Source organism: Schistocerca serialis, chromosome 2 (assembly GCF_023864345.2).
Source record: "Schistocerca serialis cubense isolate TAMUIC-IGC-003099 chromosome 2, iqSchSeri2.2, whole genome shotgun sequence".
In the NCBI taxonomy this organism is placed as follows: Eukaryota; Metazoa; Arthropoda; class Insecta; order Orthoptera; family Acrididae; genus Schistocerca; species Schistocerca serialis.
The window spans coordinates 125,436,961-125,452,845 of record NC_064639.1 but is presented as its reverse complement, the minus strand read 5'-3'; positions in this window follow the sequence as shown (position 1 = coordinate 125,452,845).

Here is a 15,885-nt window from a genome sequence, read left to right as displayed (position 1 = left end):
CTATCATTGTCGACGTTATTCTGCTGTCGGCTCCAATGAGGACATCATGAACCGAAGACGAAGAGAGAACGTATATGAGGATATCGAATGGGCAATTAAGTATGTAAAGGGAGGTTAAAACCTGAAAGTCAGTTGTAGAGGAAGCAGTAGAAGAAAGCATTACAGGAGAATATCTGCTTGGTACTAGGAGTGACAGAAGAGAGATTGAGCTCTGAAACAAATTTCAGCTAGTTATAGCGAATACCCTGTTAAGCATCACAAAGGGAGGAGGTATACTCCGAAAAGGCTAAGAGATACAGCACGACTTCAGTTAGATTGAAAGGTAACTCTAGTGGGACTTCGTAAGTGATAAAGAATGTAGGCAAAATTTAGTGTCCTAACAACATATATTTTCCCAAAACAGACAAAATTTTCTAAAAAAGTTACTGATTGAATGCCGTAAACAATTAACAGGTGATTTAAGACTACATTGGACAAGGATTTTGGGTGGCAGAGACAGTTTAACTAGTGGAATTAGTCAAGTAATCTGGCCCTAAAATGTCGATAACGCAATCTGAACTGATCTGACGCTGAGCAGACTTTGAGTGATCAAAGATACTGAAATGTCTCTACATAGGTGAAGCTGAGAGGAAGTGACGATTGAGATATTTACGCCATGACAATGCCAGAGCGGCAGTACGTTGCCCTGCCGCGCAGCGAAATAACTTGCAGCTGGCGAGATATGTGCGGTGGAGGTGAGGCATGGAGGCGGCTCCTGTGAATCGATCGCGGCCAAATAAGAAATCAGAGAATCCCACGGTCTAGCGATCAGGCAGGCGGATCGCAATTTACTCTCTACCAGAGCCCTGAAACCATGGTAGATTTCAGTGTGTGGCACACCTGTTCACTGGTCGTTCCAAGGACAAATTTGGCTACCTTATATGACCGAGCGCACAAGAATACCAAACGTCAAGACCAGTAACCCAAAAACGTGTATGTGTGCCCTTGGCATATGAGTAGTCAGAGACCTTCGAAGTCACACTGTCGGTACAGTAAGACCTTCACCACATGCTCCCCCAGTCTGGTGCTTGGAACCTGTCCTGAGACTGGGTCGAAGCTCTGGCATGTGTGGTTGAACTACTCTGAAGTTCTGAGGCAAAGTCCCTTACCAGACCAAAGTCCCGCACCCCAGTACTTTTCACCTTTCCAGAAAAAAAATCAGTTTTCCCGCAAAGTGCACGAACGACACAGCCTTCACCCATCTTGAGCCAATCGCAGGGCTCTAGAGGCGCTAAATCTCTCGTCCCACACGACAGCACAAACTGATGTTGAACCAGTGAAGGGTTAAGAAACCTGCTTTTCTGGACAAAAAAGAAACACCCAGATACTGGCTTTTTAAAGTTTTCAGAAAAAATCATCTTCCCCCTCTGTGAAGTCATCTCTTCCCACAGCAACAAGTGAACAGATACAGTCTCAAAGTTCTTTACCTAAATCGCCTGTGCCTTGGAGCTTGTTAGTTCTAGCTGTGAGCTGTAATAAAGATTCTATCTCCAAACGTTTGTCAGACGCTGGATTTTTCTTATATAACCGAGGCGCCCAGGGGGAAGTGGTTCACTGGCCTATTTGCACTATAAGCGAACACGGAAGCAGGTGAAATGTTATTATGCATGGCTCTGCTCACAATGCTCAGTTTACAACACCACTTTGTAGACTCACTCCTTTAGACCATGGCGCCAGCAGTAGCAGGTAGTGTGGCATTATTCTGCTGGAGTCCTGTCTCAACGAGGGGCTGCCCTGTGTGGCTGTGGACCTGTCCAGCAAGATATACTAAGGGATGGGCTCGCCGCCAATTGCTTACAACTCCCAACATATCGTTTCTACAAGCTTAGAATCATAAAAACACCTTGTGCTTTTAGCGCCCTACCAGGCTCCATCAATGTCCACTCAGACCGTAAACTTTTTAGAACCTCTTTCAAGATGCATCATGTTGTAACGAATTCTGTAATAATTTTCCATACGTGAAAAGTGTGTGAAGTATTTGTCCTTTCTCAAGATTACGTCATGGTCAGGCAGAGACTGTGCAATCAGATACTGGATTCTAAAGCATACCCAGGAACAGACAAAGATTCAGTTCACAATTCGCCAGTGGTGAACGGTTGCTGAAGTTTGTGCAGTGATTCTCTCTGAATAGTCTCAAAGTGGGTTGCGGAAATACTACGGAATGAAAAGATTACCTTCAGATCTGAAGTTACGCATACTGCCATAAGGAATAACTCAGGAGCAGGTCAGTTTAAGAGGAATGGGCATTCCTAAGGAGGCAGTCAGAAGTTAAAGGAAAAACATACGTACAAAGAAGGTAACTGTGAAGAAACCATTGGTAACAGAAGAAATACTTCAGTTGATTGATAAAAGAAGGAAGTAGAAAAATGTTCTACGGAATTCAGGATACTTTTCACTTACGAATGAAATAAATAGGAAATGCAGGGAAGGTAAGGCGAAATGGTAGCATGAAAAATTTGAGGTAATAGAAAAATTGAGGTAATAGGATAATTGGAAGGACAGACTCGGGATGTAGGAAAGTGACACTAAGAGTCCAATGCAGAGGAGAGAGTGGGTAGATCGAAAGAATACACATCTCCATGAGGGAGAGAATTTGTCTGATTACCTGATAGAAGTAACAGTAGTCGATGTAGAAGAGACAGGGGCTCCAGTACTGGAATGTGAATTTAAGAGATTTGAAAGACTTACGGTCAAATAAAGACAGAATGAATAGCTGACGTTCCATCAGAATTTCTAAAATCATAGGGGGGGGGGGGGGGAGGGGAGTTGGTGAAGTGACAATAAAGACTATTCTCGTTGGTTAGTAGGACGAATGAGATTGACGATGTACTATCCAACATTCGGAAAAACCTCATCCACACAATTCCGAAGTTTGCAACAGCCGACGGGAATTATCGCACATTCAGCTTCTCAGTTCAAGCAACCAAGTTAGTCAGGGGTAATAAAAAGAAGAATGGAAAAGAAAGTAGAGGATGTGTTGGATGGCGATCAGTTTGACTTTAGGAAAGGTGAAGGCACAAGAGACGCACTTCTGACTTTCGGCTGTCCATGGAAGCAAGACGAAAGAAAAACCAATACACGTTTATAGGATTTGTCAACCTGATAAAGCATTCGACAACGTCAAACGGTGCAAGATGTTACAAATCGGGCTACGCTATAGGGAAAAATGTAAAAGAGCCAACAGAGAATAATAAGAGAGTTAGAACAAAGCACTCGGATTAAAAAAGGTGTAATACAGGGATACAGTATTTCACCGCTACTGTTCAATCTATACATCGAAGAAGAAATGACAGAAATAAAGTTTCAGGAGTGGAATTAAAATTAAAGGTGAAAAGGATATCAGTCACTTCGCCGACGTCATTGCTGTCCTACTTGGAAGTGAGCTACTATTACATGATCTGCTGAGTGGAGTGAACAGTCGATGAGTACAGAATATGGACTGAGAGTAAAAGGAAGACGAAAGTGATGCGGATTAACAGAAATCAGAACAGCGAAAGACTCATCAGGGTTTGGGATCACGAAGTAGATGAAGTTAAGGAATTCTGTTACCTAAACAGGAAAATAACCCCTGACGCATGGGGCAAGGACGACATGAAAACCAAACTACTACTTGGCCAAGAATGCCCCTTTTGCCAGTGCTAGTCTATCAATATCAAACATAGGGCATAATCTGAGGAAGAAATTGCTGAGAATGTATGTTTGGAGCATAGCATTTTATGGTAGTGAAACATGGACTGTGGGAAAACCGATACAAAAGAGAATCGAAGCATTTGAGATGGGGTGCTAGAAAATTTTTGAGAATTAGGTGGAGTGATTAAGTAAGGAAGGAAGTGGTTCTGTGCATAATCGGCGAGAAAATGAGTGTATGGAAAACACTGACAATAAGAAGGGACACGAAGGTAGGATATCTGGTAAGAGGTGAGGGAATGACTTCCATGGTACTAGAGGAAGCTCCAGAGGGGAAAAATGTAGAAGACAGACGAGAATACATCCCACACGTAATTGAGGACGTAGGTAGCAAGTCCTACTCAGACACAAAAAGGTTAGCAGCAGAGAGGAATTGGTGGAGGCTTCATCAAACCAGTCATAATACCGATGGCTCAAAAGAAAAAGAATTGAAGCCGCACATTTTCACATCACAATATTTTGTTTCTTACAGTCTATTTTGCCCTCAGGAGCTCAGGATTGATTTGCTGGTTTTAAGCTTGGCCACGCTGGGGTTCCTGAGCTGAGCTCAGCTGGGAACTGGTAAGCGCCACATAACCTCTGGACATTCTTCATCACCACGTTGTGGCGCGGCGGTGGAACGTTACAGGGTCTCAGGGAATGGGGATTTGGCTTGACCACGCGGATTGCAAGGGCAGGATAAACATCTATATAATAAAAAGTCAATCTCAAGGTGTGCTGCAAGCTGATACGATGCATGGCTGATGAGATGTAACAGCGCTAGTGGTCAACCTCTGGCGAATATTCCACACTTCAGAGGTATAAGGATTACTCAGGCACTGGGGCTCTGACTGAGAGGACCCGTATTTCCTTAGCTGCTCGTGGAACAAAAATTGATGCTCCAGCCCAACAGGAAGCGTGGGCCGCTGGAAGTTACCAGCACCCAGTCTAACAAGAGGTCTCGTGTAGCCTCTCCTCATTCAGCCAGTAGTAACAGAATGCATGCTGTTTTGCAGAATGTTGTTCTTAAATTAAAAGAAGAGAGGGTATTTTTGAGGAAGTTCAGAAATTTTACATACAGAAAGGCTTAGAAGGCATTGCTAGCACCTTAAGATCTGTTAAGCGCAATGGGATTCCTAGTTGAAACACTTAGGTCCTAACAAGTCAAGAATCTTCAGAAAGCTCAATGCCTCGGGGAGTATGAGATAGAAACTGAATTGCGCAGCACCCTGAACAACAGAAAGGGTGATTAAAATTGCAGGGATCTAGTTGACACTCCATTTGAAGAACTGAAAGCCGGGTGGTCCTACGAGGGCATTGTCTACGAGCAAAAAGATACGAAATGCACTAATAACGATCTTGTAAAATCTGACACTCTTATCCTTACTTTCAACAGCACCAAACTACCAGAGCATGTGACGGCAGGTTTCCAACGCCCAAGTGTTCGACCTTATTTTCCAAACCCAATGGAGTGTTTTAAATGCCAGCACATTGGGCACACTACCCTTGGCTGTAAAGAAGATCCCACTTGTGGAGAAATGTGGTAAAGCCGCCTGTGATAAAGTTCGTTGCTGCTCTCCTCCAAAGTCAACTGCTCTGGGGATCGCTCCGTGTGGAACAGGAACTGCAGAGTAGATCTCCATGCAGCCACTCACGTTCGCTGCCTCCTTTTCTTATGTTCTGAAACAGCTAGTCCTTAAACCTGCTACACAAATGGAGGTTTCTGCTGTAAGCGCTAGCACCAGCATTTGTCATTACACTTAGGCTGCAGCATTTACTTTGAAGCCTGCCCCCTTCCCCCCCCCCCCCCCGCCCCACCCCCCACCAACACCACCCCCTGAACTTCAGCATAGGCTGTGACTGCTGATACTATGGAAGGTCCTGCCCCTCCACAGGTCTCGTGCAGCTCCCAGCGCTGCTATAACCACTACCACTTCTGAGGTTCTGGCTCCTAAGCTTCTTCACCAGAGAAAATCGAAATCGAAGCTCAAGGACACACGAGGTATCCTGTTTGATGGTGTGATCCTGTCTCACATCGGTCTCGAATCTTCTTCATAGCCGATGGAGCCTGATGTTAGACTGGGCCAGTTATCTGGCCCCAAGACTGAGCCTCTACCGATTGGCGTTCCCCTCCCTGGCAGGAAGTCAGGATGAAACTATCACCTCTGTGATAGATGGCGCCCATTACACAGCACAACATAAATCAGTTCACGACACATTTGGAGGAACTGAAACTCCTAGCACAGCAATATCCCTTGTGGTAGTGTTTACAGGAAACGCATTTTAAAGCAATCGATGCCCCTGTAATATTGGGATATGCCAGTTTAGAAGGATGACCTGGCTGGGAAAAGTACTGTGTCTGTCAATAATGAACACCACTCCTCTGTTCTCCTCCTGGCTACTGACTTGCAAGCAGTTCCAGTGGTCGTAGGTTGTGTTCCAAAAATGAACAGCCTAGAGACAGAAGTGACGACACTTTCTGCAGGATCTGAACATCATTTTACAGGGCAGTGTGTGGATGCAAGCTGTTACTGATTTGTTTGACTGATGGGGCTGCTAAGTGGTATACCACCTACTGCAATCCCCTGACGTAAACTCTTGTGAGTTCAACCCGATTTCTAAACTGAACGAAACACTTAACGGCATTCGCTTCAGAGCTGCTACAAATTCGTCGGGCAATAGACCGCACCGCTCGAACTGTCAACACGACTGGCATTGCTACTAGTATCCTATGACTTGCACATCGCTGGCAACAGGCTATATACAATGCTGGTGACTACTTTGATGTGATGTGTGGACTTAAAAATTTAGTATAAATTCCAACGAATGGTACACTTTTAACATGATATCCTATAGCTACAGTTGATCTTCGTTGAGCACTGATTGATTACCGCTCAGTTCTAACATTCTATTCATTTACTGGGAATTAAGTGAAGATAGATTGCGATCCCAAAACAATAACTCCAGAAAAGAAGTCAAAAAAAGTAACACAGCAAATTATTACCAAACAGTTCCTCCAACTGGAGGTCTTACAACAACATTGATGATTACTAATTAAATTTTAGCACCAGGATAGCTAAACTGGAATAAAATTAATCATTTATACACGTATTGTAAAAGCTTACATCAAAGGAGCAATCATTTATAAAAATGTATAAAAACTTGAATGTAAAACAGATACATTTCTCAGTAACTAATGCACTGAGTAAATTTTACATAGAAAAACCTGCAAAACAGTTAAGCATTAAACACATTCTTTGCATATTCTTGATTGATGAATTACCTAACAAATGAAAAGTAGTTGCAGAGTACAGCTAAAGCCATCAAGCGCCGCCGCCACATGGCAACACACCACCGGAGCCTGCATATCATGTACTCGCTGAGACTGGGCTGGCAACTGACCCTTTGTTTGAAGTTCGACCTGGAGAGGACCTTTGCGTCCATTGGGTGTGTACATCAGCAAGAGGGATTGCTTACACCACGAACTTTAGAAGTGTACCTCCGCCGTGCGGCTATTTTGGTCCGAGTCCACTGTCACTGCATTTACAATGCAGAAAGCCAAGTGAGGAAGTCTGCTCCGGATCCAGCACCGCCGATCGCACGCCACCGCCGTCGCAGTCGCTGCCGCCAAGGAACCTCGCAACTGGCTTGTTGGTATTCTGTCAGACTCACTTGTTCAGATTGTAATTTAAGTGTTATGCTTTCCCAGTCTTGCCAAGTTCTACATCTACATCCATACTCCGCAAGCCACCTGACGGTGTGTGGCGGAGGGTACCCTGAGTACCTCTATCGGTTCTCCCTTCTATTCCAGTCTCGTATTGTTCGTGGAAAGGAGGATTGTCAGTATGCTTCTGTGTGGGCTCTAATCTCTCTGATTTTATCCTCACGGTCTCTTCGCGAGATACACGTAGGAGGGAACAATATACTGCTTGACTCCTCGGTGAAGGTATGTTCTCGAAACTTTAACAAAAACCCGTACCGAGATACTGAGCGTCTCTCCTGCAGAGTCTTCCACTGGAGTTTATCTATCATTTCCGTAACGCTTTCGCGATTACTAAAAGAGAAGATCCAACGGAGAGCAGCGCGCTTCGTTACAGGATCAATCTCTTCTATCAACCCTATCTGGTACGGATCCCACACTGCTGAGCAGTATTCAAGCAGTGGGCGAACAAGCGTACTGTAACCTACTTCGTTTTCGGATTGCATTTCCTTAGGATTCTTCAAATGAATCTCAGTCTGGCATCTGCTTTACCAACGATCAACATTATATGATCATTCCATTTTAAATCACTCCTAATGCGTACTCCCAGATAATTTATGGAATTAACTGCTTCCAGTTGCGGTCCTGCTATATTGTAGCTAAGTGATAAGGGATCTTTCTTTCTATGTATTTGCAGCACGTTACACTCGTCTACATTGAGATTCAATTGCGATTCCCTGCACCATGCGTCAATTCACTGCAGATCCTCCTGCATTTCAGTACAATTTTCCATTGTTACAGCCTCTCGATATACCACAGCATCATCCGCAAAAAGCCTCAGTGAACTTCCGATGTCATCCACAAGGTCATTTATGTATATTGTGAAAAGCAACGGTCCCATGACACTCCCCTGCGGCACACCTGAAATCACTCTTATTTCGGAAGACTTCTTTCCATTGAGAATGACATGCTGCGTTCTCTTATCTAGGAACTCTTCAATCCAATCACACAATTGGTCTGATAGTCCATACGCTCTTACTTTGTTCATTAAACGACTGTGGGGAACTGCATCGAACGCCTTGCAGAAGTCAAGAAACACTGCATCTACCTGTGAACCCGTGTGTATGGCCCTCTGAGTCTCGTGGACGAATAGCGCGAGCTGGGTTTTACACGACCGTCTTCTTCGAAACCCATGCTGATTCCTACAGAGCAGGTTTCTAGTCTCCAGAAAAGTCATTATACTCCAATAAAATACGTGTTCCAAAATTCTACAACTGATCGACGTTAGAGATATATTGCCTATAGTTCTGCACATCTGTTCGGCGTCCCTTCTTGAAAACGGGGATGACCTGTGCCCTTTTCCAATCCTTTGGAACGCTACGCTCTTTCAGAGACCTACGGTACACCGCTGCAAGAAGGGGGGCAAGTTCCTTCGCGTACTCTGTGTAAAACCGAAATGGTATCCCATCAGGTCCAGCGACCTTTCCTCTTTTGAGCGATTTTAATTGTTTCTCTATCCCTCTGTCGTCTATTTCGATATCTACCATTTTGTCATCTGTGCGACAATCTAGAGAAGTAACTACAGTGAAGTCTTCCTCTGTGAAACAGCTTTGGAAAAAGACACTTAGTATTTCGGCCTTTAGTCTGTCATCCTCTGTTTCAGTACCATTTTGGTCACAGAGGTCTGGACATTTTGTTTTCATCCGCCTACCGCTTTGACATACAGGTTCTACAATGTGCTCCTCTCAAGGAGAACGAAGTCTTAACTATTTGGTAGTCAAATACTAGAGAATGAGCTCACACTCCGAAAAACAAAAGGAAAACTTTCGAAGTACTTGGGTTCAGTAGCGAACTTACTACCCTATTAGAACAGAGTTACAAATATGGTTACTTGTATTTTTATGATCAATAAAGATCATTCGTGTTGAATTTATTGTGTTCTTAAATATAGAGCAGAAACTTCATACTCGAGTGTTTGTTATAGTAGTGTTTAAAGATTGGATATTTCAGCTGGCGACGAGGATGGGATTTAAACGACGTGTCTATGCTACAGTTGCAGCTATTGCCTGTGTTCAGACAGCTTTTACCGTGACCACTGTCATGGAACCTGTGGACCTGATCCACACAGTGACCATTCTGCTCCAGAAGATGCAACCCACCAACGAACTATAGGTGGACCGTCTTGCAGTGATCGCCCAGTCGATACCGGATGTTGCTGGACAGTCAGTGCAACTCAACGCCTCCATCAACAACATTCGACCGCTGGCATAGCCTGTCCGGGAATTCGATAGTAAGATAGGTGGAACAGCATAACATAACAGGGGAGACACAAAAATGTGCTTTCCTCCTTGCCAGCGCCAGTCCATCAATTTATCTACCCGAGGTAGAACTTCATGCGATTCCTTTCGCCACGTTGTGTTCCAGTCTCCTTGAATACTTCGATTCCCAGATACATGTAGTGACGGTGTGCGACATATTGTCATAAACTGCAGGCAATCGATAGCCCGCTTTGAAGGGCTCTCTATGGGATGCTGTTTCCACTCTGCTGACCTTCAATGTGAGCACTCTTACGCCTCTTCACTTGTGCGAGAAATTATCATCGTACGTTCCCAAGACGAGATGTTACGTCACGACCTCTTGAAACTCAGATCCCTCTGTGGAAGTGTGTCTGGAAAGATTGCTCAAAGGCGCGAATGATACTCACTCTTCCGCGACCTAGCAAGAACCGCCGTTGGTATTTGCCTCCAGCGTCACCTGTGGCACTTCGTTTACTTCCCATCCCTCCCAAAGGTTGCGTCCGGTCCCGTCGGGCCTGCGTCGGCCTAGACAGCTTCTTTCCTGCAGCCAGTACTTCGTCACCCACCCGTCGCTACTGACTGACAAAATGCGCCATGTATGGAAAGTCGGGCCACAATGCGGAAGTTAGCCAATATTCAAGGGCGATGCGTGTGGCTTGACTGCAGGTTGAGCCACCAGTCTTCAGGTGGACAGACAACGCTGCTGACCTAATTGCTGTCCCTTTGGTACAGTCCATTACTACCCTTTCCAAGAAGCTAATGTCTTTTTTTGTCTTCTCTAATGAATTACAGTGGACGTGCAGATACACATTAGTTCCTCCATTGCAATTACTGACTGGTTAGCATATCACAAACTGGGAGCACTGGCCTTGCAAAATTATGACACCCTTCTGAGTAGTTTCAGTAGCGACCTCATCTCCATCACGGGAGATTTTTCTCCCCATATCTGGTATGTATCAAAGATAATCACTGCTCACATACTGATAGTAGCCCATCTTGTGCGACCTCCTCAGCCTGGACATGTTTCATGCTTTGGTCTTACATATCTGCCACCCACACTCCACCGTTAATGTTGTGGATAGTAACCCTTATGCAGAGGATCGTTTTGAAAATATCCATCAGTTCTTTCGGCCCTTCCTTGGAGTAAACGATTTTTAAGCACACGTCACCCTTCTGTGTTCCGCAAGGCCTGTTCGATATCATTTGCTCTATGAGACAGAATTCCCTCATCCAGAAGAGATTGCAATTTCTTGCATAATCTAACTCCGGTTTCAAACAGCAGGTTGGTCATTCCCATAGTCACTGTGGATCATCTCTGGTAATTAACTGTGCCCGCATCTCGTGGTCGTGCAGTAGCGTTCTCGCTTCCCACGCCCGGGTTCCCGGGTTCGATTCCCGGCGGGGTCAGGGATTTTCTCTGCCTCGTGATGGCTGGGTGTTGTGTGATGTCCTTAGGTTAGTTAGGTTTAAGTAGTTCTAACTTCTAGGGGACTGATGACCATAGAAGTTAAGTCCCATAGTGCTCATAGCCATTGGAACCATTTGAATTAACAGTGGCACTAAAATCCCCACAGAGTGATACTCATACCCAATCGCCAAATTGGATGACATCACCACCATCTTGGTGATGGTAACGTGTTTACCAAGACCGATTATGGGAGGCCTACCTACAGCTGCCACTGGACACAGCTTCTTGGGAAGTGCTTCTAATGAACGCGCCTTTTGGGTTGTTTCAATACAACTGGCTGCCATTTGGCATCGCGAGTTTACCATTGAACAGTTAACCCGTGATATCTCAGCTACAGTTGGTTTGGCATGACATTTCATCTTTGGTACTTCTTTGGAAGACCTGGCATCCAACTTCGATGCCCTTTTTTTTCGTTTTTGACAAAATTCAGTTGTGGTGTAACAAGGATACAGGTACCCTGTTCGTTTGGCAAGGGGGATATTGCTTCTCAAATTCGCCCATCAGTATGTACAGGCTGTTCAAAGACTGCTGGTGGCAAAGGACAAAACTCTAATGAATTCAATGCTTTACACCAGCACCTCCACAAAAGTGTTCCATGGGAATAGCAGCCACAGTGTGACAGCGTTTTGCACTGCTCCATCCCATACACCTGATCCCAAACGGCCTAGACAGGCCTCTCACTTTCGCGATTGAAACAAATGTAGTCAGTCCCCATCATAATCCAATGCATCAAAGAGCTTGAATGCTGCACAGTGCAACTACAGCCATATCGAGGAGGTGGCTTTAGTGGCTATATTTGGAGTTACGAACTTTCATGACTATGTATATGGTAGACAGTTCACCACTCTCACTGACCATAAGCCACTGATCTCACTGCTCCAGACCACTGTCCTGGTCTCCACCTAGACGGTACAAGATTTACCATGCTGTGCCTTGTTTTTATCGAGTTACACATATGAGATGGGGTTCCAGTGCATGGCACACCACGTTAATGCAGACTTACTTTCCAGGCTGCCAATTGGACAAGACCCACCCTTCTATATGGATCTGGAGGTGTGTTTACATGTGGATGCGGTGGCAGATGATGCAGTTGACCAGCTTCCACTGGATGTAAGGCTTGGCTGTCAACACACAGCCAGCGATACCATCCTCCAAGAAGTTCTCCACTACCACCACCAGGGCTTCCAACTATAAGACACTGCCACATCCCAACCTCCAGGTGTTCTCTAGGTGCCAACATGAACTGTCTGCACTGCAAAGCACCACATTCGCATCCAGGGCGACAATGGCTGGCTGCACATGGTGGTTCCATATGACCTCCACATGCGCACCCTCAACAACCTCCATGAGGGCCACTAGGAGGTAGTCCTCAGTGAGAGACTGGTGTGGCAACATGTCTACTGTAGGGGCATAGTTACTTAAATCACAAATACGGTCACTGCCTGTTCCATGTGCTAGAGCAAGCAAGCTGCCCCAGCTTGATCATACTTCCCCTGCCCCAAAACGACCACACCTTCATCCATTTTGGTTTTCCAAGCCTCTTCCTTGGTGCATCATAGACCATCAACCTCTACCATGCCGAAAATCAAAATTTGCAGACATTTTTGCCTTAGGTCCTTTGTAGCATAGATTTCAGAGAGACATTCTCAGTTCAGTATCACCAAATTCCCTTCGTTTCTTGCAGTGAATGGAGTCTTCTTCATATGGCATCGAATGGCATCAATGAGCTGTTTGTCAGCACATTTAAGACTCAAACGGCAAAACTGTGACTTCATGACCCCCTTCGAAGATGCACTCATTAGTTTTTTGGCGTCATACAGGGTCAGTCCATGGGAGAGGATCTCTACCGTGGAATGCTTACATTGTAGACCATATTGCTCCTCTTTTTCCATCCTTCATCCCCAAAGAACAGCAAGACCACCTAGCCCACTCCAGATGGCATCGCTTCTCCTTGCAGGACCCAGTGTGGACCATGCACTTTGCAGCAGGGAGCCACTGTGGGTTGACAGCAAGTGATGTCCCACATACTTGGCCATGCAATGTTGTAAGTTAAACTCCAAAACGACTTATGCAGTTCCAAACACATCCAACTGCTGCGTTGGTCTATTCTACCATCTGAACACCCATCTCAGTATCATGTTCCAGACGACGAGAATGACGACAGGCTGACATGCTAGCCTCAAAGCTTCTCTTCAATGGGACAGGAAGTGTCTAGTGTTACATCCAAAAACCCCAACAGAAGTCGATCCTGCTCCATCTTGAATTCCCCCACTGAGCCAGGGCGACACAAGTGCCCTCATCAAGGCATGACACCTGTCTTCGCCTCGCCTGTCAGTATGGAAGGGGAAAAGGAATGTCATGCTCAAACAGCTGTCAAATGCCAGCAGCACACCACAATTGGGTTGACTGCCACTTCAGCCACTGCGAATACTCAACGTTGACTCGATCACTTGCAACATTAGCTGCAGAGGGTATTTGCAAACAATGGACACGTAAATCCGATGCGGCGAAAGGGTCATAGTGTGTCTGATCTCCCTCACTGTCACAGAGAGCCAATAAGGAAGAAGTATACCTCTGCACAGCCAGCCAAGAGGTGGTCTGCTCCAGATCCAGCACCGCCAACCGCACTCTGCCATTGCTCCCAAGGAACCTTGAACTGGCTCGTGGGCTCGCAAACTCACTTGACAAGACAGTAGAATGTGTGAACTTGTACAGACTGTAACGTAAGTGTTAATCTGTTCCAATGAGCTCCACTCACGGAGAGGAATGACATAAACATTTCATAGTCAAATAGTAGAGAATGAACTGGGACTGGGAACAACAAAAGGAAGGCTTTCAAAGTACTGGGATTTAGTAGTGAACTTATTTTCCTGTTAGGACAGAGTTACAAAGCTGGTTACTGGTTTCTTTTGGTGGTCAACAAAGATCATTTGTGTTCATTCTCTACATCTGAACACTTCTACAAGAAACACACAAACATTTAATTCAGTTCTTCATGTTCTCAAAGTTGTGATACTTGGGGTTGAATTAGATACATCTGACATCATACACTGTGGTAACCAACAATATCATACAAATTACAGTAATTAATTTGTGTTAGTTAACTAGCTGCATTGTTATATTACCACCAGATGAAACAATTTTGGAGTCTTTGATAATCCAATATTATTCATTTTGAACAAAATAATGACAAATATATAATGGTCATTAGTGCAAAACCTACTATCAGATAATTATAAATTCTATAATATCTTAAATCTAACGAATGGACGTTTCTGAGAATAACTAAAGCACTGGAAAAATAAAAAGATCCAGAAAAAATAAAAAATGAATTACAATTGGAATTAGATTCAAAAATGAAGTAGTTTAACACTTTTGTAATGAGTAAGATGCCTTTTAAAAATAAGGAAAACGTATATTGATTTCAGTTGCAGAAGATGAATACATGTAAATGATGCAACAGATAAAAAAAATATAGTTAACAAAAGATATTTAGAAAATTAATTCAAGTCTTGTTACAAAATCTGAATAGAACAGTGTTTCAGCACTATCCAATAATTTCACTGAATAACTTCATAGTGAACACCTAAATAATTATTTTTAAAAAAAGAGGTAGAAACAGCCTTAATAGATTATTTCTCAAAGTGAGAGTTAACACCATACCTAAACTAATTATGTAATCCTAAAGGTAGAATGCCTCACAAACATAATGTGAAATCTCATTTGGTTACTGGTGATGAAATATTAAAATACATATTTTATTCTGAATTAAAAATCAACAGAATTATTATCTTTGGAAATAATGTAAACGGTAACCTATCACTTACTGATTTTAAATTGGAGGTAAAAAGATTTAAGTTTGACAAACTGCAAATTTTATAGCCTATGCAACTGAACAATTCACACTTAAAATGAAGAAGAAAGATACTGTTCATATTTCTAAATAAATCCGTTACACTGCTATCTGTTTTAGGTGAATTACACATGTTTGTTGAATTGTTATTGTTCCACTCTGTCAACACCATTTGGTTCAAAAACAACTTTTTTCAGCTTTATAAGTGAATGAAATCATTTAGTATCTGCAGTGTAAAAATTGACAAACACACAACCTACATACAACAGCAACTGGAATGGATAAAACATGTCAATCAAAGAAATATGAAGTTGTAAAAAAGGTAGTATTAAGTTTTGATACTACATAAGATATTATATAAGAACTACATATTGATTTTTGTGTTTTATAATTTTCTCTCATAATACTGTCATTGAGAACAGATGATTCACGGAAAGTTGATCTAATTTTCGAGAATCCATTTCAACTAAAAAATATTTATATCCTTTATTTATTACCGATATTACTTTAACCATCATTGATATTTTTTTCTAAATGTACTTTGTCAGCTACATTTTTACCTGTGTAATTAATGTAGATACTTTCGAAAAATTATTGAGAGAGAGAGAACTGAAAGAAATTTACACACAGAGATCGGTATGTAATTCTGCAATAGAGAATTTCAATAACTGATAAAAAATACAATACTCATCATTAGGCTACGTATATTGACATAAGAGCATCTCCTTTTGAAAGCTTTAACAGGATATGAAAAGAAAAAGGTGGAAAAGTTTACTATTCAACTTAATAAGGGCATAGATATTACCTTACTGTACTCATCAACCAGTTTTGAAAAAACTCATCAAACTAAAACCCTATATCA